Source organism: Bidens hawaiensis, unplaced genomic scaffold (assembly GCF_021521415.1).
Source record: "Bidens hawaiensis isolate Kalapana, Puna unplaced genomic scaffold, B.hawaiensis_p1.1 tig00002617_1, whole genome shotgun sequence".
Classification (NCBI taxonomy): Eukaryota; Viridiplantae; Streptophyta; class Magnoliopsida; order Asterales; family Asteraceae; genus Bidens; species Bidens hawaiensis.
This window is the reverse complement of record NW_027491142.1, coordinates 3,159,198-3,164,122: the sequence shown is the minus strand read 5'-3', so window position 1 is coordinate 3,164,122 and position 4,925 is coordinate 3,159,198.

The window sequence follows — 4,925 nt, the reverse complement described above, 5'->3', positions numbered from 1 at the left end:
ATGGTGCCGTTACGTTTTTCATCAGAGATCTTGTTTTCATTGATCGCTTGACGTTGAGAAGATTTGATTTGTTCAAGAAGATCGATTTGAAGTTCTAGCCTTAACGCTCGGACTCTTTTTGGCTTTTCATGTTCTTTATGACTTAAGGCATCGTCCACAACGTTGGCTTTGCCTTCGTGATAGACGATCTCGCAATCATAGTCATTTAGAGTTTCCATCCATCGTCGTTGACGCATGTTAAGCTATTTTTGATCGAAGATATGCTTTAAGCTTTTATGATCGGTATACACGATAAATCTTACTTCATAGAGATAGTGCCTCCATTTCTTTAATGCAAAGATTATGGCGCCTAACTCTACATCGTGAGTTGTGTAGTTTTTTTCGTGCACCTTTTGTTAACGAGAGGCATAAGCGATTACTTTCTTGCGTTGCATTAGTACACATCCCAAGCCGGAATGAGATGCATCACTAAAGACAACTTCGGTACCTTCTGGCAAGGCCAGTATAGGTGCTTGGGTAAGCTTTTGTTTGGTATATCGAACGCCTCTTGTTGTTTTGTTCCCCATTCTTACTTGATGTTTTTGCGAGTTAAAGAAGTTAGAGGAACGACTATACGGGAAAAGTTTTCAATGAACCTTCAATAATAGCCGGCCAAACCCAAGAAACTTCGGATCTCGGTTGGCGACTTTGGAACTTCCCACTTCGAGATGGCTTCGATTTTAGCGGGATCAACTTGAATATCGTTTACATTTATGACATGTCCAAGAAATTGCACTTCGTGCAACCAGAACTCGCATTTTGAGAACTTGGCGTACAACTTCTCGGTTCTAAGTATTTCAAGTAAGGTACGAAGGTGAATTTCATGATCAGCCTTAGACATAGAATAAATGAGTATGTCGTCGATGAATACGATAGAAAATTAATCCAAGTAAGGCTTGCAGATTCGATTCATCATATCCATGAACGCAGCTGGAGCATTAGTAAGTCCAAACGGCATGACCGTGAACTCATAATGTCTATACCTTGTTCGGAATGCAGTTTTCGGAATATCCTTGGATTTGTGACAACATGTGTGGTATTCTTCTTATTATATCCAAATTCTATAGTAATATATCTTAAGTTATTTGTGGCAAATAAGATTAATATAACTTATGAAACAGGTGCACCAGCAAAAACGGTGGGTTGGCCTTACATACAAGTTTCTTAATCGGACTTTGGTCAAACTCATTGTATGTTACACGCTATGCTAGCATGCAATCTTATAATTACAATCTGCACAATTTAACAAATTGTTAGTTATATTCACAACTATACATACAAACTGGGCCATAAATTGTCTAACAATAATATCATCTGGAGCCCTGTGTATCACTTTAAATCCTCTCCTTACCCTGGTCAAAGTTCTCTACAACGCGTCATCATTTTTAGTGGTATGTGAATGGTTTGTATCAATTTTGATATTTAACCAATAGTCAGACATGTTTCTCAAACTGTTTGTGAAGTCAAAGTCAAAGTCAAACTTTTATGATGCAGGATGAGGCTGATGGGTCGAATGAGTACAATCAGTTTCAACATGGGTCCCTTAATACCACCAAACAACTTATTGAAGATTTGAAGAACATTAATTTGGTATTTCACATTGGATATATTTCTTATGCAAATGGTTATCTTTCTGAGTGGGATTAGTTTACTTCCCAAATTGAGCTGATTACCTCATCTGTACCTTATATGACAGCCAGGTATGCTATGCATCTAGGCCTGTAAACAAACCAAATGGAGCGTGTTCGTGTTTATTCGTTTAACTTTAATCAAACAAACCTCAAAAGATCGAACACGGACAATTAAAGAATGAGGTTTCCTCGCTTGTATACGTTCTATAAGAAAAAGAACTTGATCATGTTCATTCGTCGATAGTATAAACGAACTGTTCATGAACGTAATCGAATGAACATAAATGAATTGAAGTTATAACTGGCTAAAACCAATTTAAAGTAAATGTGAACAATGTGTTGGCTCTAAAAAGCTATTAAAACTAGACTAAATTTGTATGGGCCTAAAATATTTAAATGAATATATTAGTGAACGTTAACAAACTAACCTAAGAAAATGAACATAAATGAACGCACAAGACAGTGTTCATGTTTGCTCGTTTAACTAACTGAACAAAGTTTTTGGTTCATGTTTGTTCGTTCATTAAAATCAAACGAACTTCCTACCAAAGGGTTCACTGAATAAAGTAACTAGACTTAATCAGTTATGTTAGTTCTTTTAATTGATTGAAAAGCATGTATGTGTAGCGGTAATCACGAACATGATTAGCCCAACTCAAGACCGTTTTATGAAAATTATGATTCAGGAGGAGAGTGTGGCTGAAACAATGTTTTACGTTCCTGCACCGAACAAAACGAAGTTGTGGTAAGTCAATGTTACTATTAAATGACACGCGTCATGTCAAATATTGAAGCTTATTAGACTATGTCGGCTATAGTTTCAGTTTATTATTATTAAGTTCTATATTGTATAGGGTATCTAAGTGTATTTAGTATATCTATATAATTGGTTGTAATCGTATCTCATTATTTCAATAATACTGATTATCTTTTCATAACTGATTTGGTATCACAGCCAAATTCAGCTCCTTTTTTTTCTCTAACCCTAATCGGTTTAATCTGTCGCCCAGCCCCTACTGCCTCCAGCCGACGCAACTTCCGGCCAACATAATCTTCAATGGCAGCCATAACAACCTTCTCCAATCAAGAAAAGACTACCCACAACTCTCATAAATTTGCCTTTACCCTAAAGCCTACCAACTATGGCTACTGGAGGTCGATGATCGAATCCTTCCTGACATCACATAATCTATTTGGTTATGTTGATGGTACAATTCCGTGTCCAGAATAGAAGGTCACCGTTGGAACTGCGAAAACCGAAAATCCTAGTTATACTCCCTGGATTTCCAACGATGCTCATATCCGAACGTTGCTCATCTCCACTGTATTTGAAGACTCGTACCAGCATGTTCAGGGCAAGACATCTCATGAAGTCTGGTTATCTCTGGAATGGGCTTATGCACCAGTCACTGCTTCTCATGAATTTACTCTCCGTAGCCAACTACTATGCATCACTATGAAGGGTGATGAGAAACCTATTGACTACCTCTGTAGGGTACAAGAATATGCAACTGCCCTTGCCAACATCAGAGAACTGGTAAAAGATAAAGAACTTGTTATGCTTACTCTTGCAGGGCTAGGGGAAGAATACAACGGTCTAAAAGGTACGCTATTGGGGCGTCAACCACCTGTCGCCTTTCATGAAATCTTTGCCTTATTAAATGACCATGATTTTGTGGTCACCAAACTTGTGCAAAACAACCCGCAAGAAATTCTTGTTGCTGCCTCTACTCCTTCACAACAGCCATACACTGCTCCTGGTCTCTTAATATCTTAACCAACCCTTGAACAACTACAACAACAACTCCAAAAAATCCAGTTGATGGCCTCTCAGTTGGGTCACCAACTGAATCCGAATCTTTCACCACAACCCAGGCCTATTTTTGATCTCGATCATACAACACAAATCGCGGTAACCGGAACAACCGTGGCCACTCTCGGGGCAACTCACGTGGCTCTCTCAACTCACGTCCTAGAAACAATGGTGGTAGTAGGCAATTTTTATGGGCCTCCACTCAAAACACCGTGTATGGTCACTGCAATCGTTGTGGAATTAGGCATCTACCTTCTCAATGCCCAAATCAGCCCATTCAGCAGAATCGGCCCGCTCCACAGGCCAATTTTTCCGCCTTTTCGGATGGAGCTTCTTCTTCTGGAAGTGCTTGGGAACCCGACACGGGTGCAACCGATCATGCCACTCCAGATTTAACTAGCTTGGACAGCTCTGAGGCATACTATGGTAATGATTCATTATTTGTTGGCAATGGTAATTCCATACCCATTTTACACATTGGCTCATCTAAATTCCACTCTTCAAACAGAACCTTTAATCTTTCAGATATTCTTCATGTTCCTGAACTTAAACAAAACCTTTTATCTGTGCAAAAATTTTGTCTTGACAATAATGTATTCTTTGAATTTCACTTTTCTCATTTTGTTGTGAAGGACGAGTCTACACGCAGTACCCTCCTCACGGGCCCCAGTGAACAGGGTTTGTACTCTATCCGCCTTCCGCAACTCAAGTCTCTGTCCAAGGTTGTCTTCACTGCTGTTAAAGCTTCCTCGAATATTTGACATCAAACGTTTGGGACATTCTCACGCTCAAGTCTTTAATTCTATTGTTTCTTATTGTTCTTTACCTGTTTCGGACAAATTATCACACACTTTATGTTCTTTTTGTCAAATGGGAAAATCAACTAATATGCATTTACCAGATTCTAATTTTCGTAGTTATAATATCTTGGATCTTGTTTATTGTGATATTTGGGGTCCGTCACCGGAACCATCGCTTGATGGTTACCGGTATTTCCTATTGTGTATTGATCATTGTACTCGATATATGTGGTTTTATCCCTTAACTCAAAAATCGAATGTTTACGTTATATTAACAAACTTTATAACCATGGCTGAACGCCAATTTAACACTAAATTAATATGCATCCAATCCGATTGGAGAGGTGAATTCTACTCCCTCACCAACCTTTGTCGCAACCTTGGCATCATCCATCGCCGTTCTTGCCCACACACCAGCGAGCAAAACGGAATTGTGGAACGCCGACATCGGCACATTGTTGAAACGGGTCTCTCTCTATTAGCTCGTTCAGACTGCTTTTCTGCATGGTGATCTTGAGGAAACCGTCTATATGAGCCAACCACAGGGGTTCGTTGATCCTACAAAACCGGATCATATTTGTTTTTGCACAAATCCTTATATGGACTAAAACAGGCTCCTCGTGCCTGGTTTAACAAACTGTC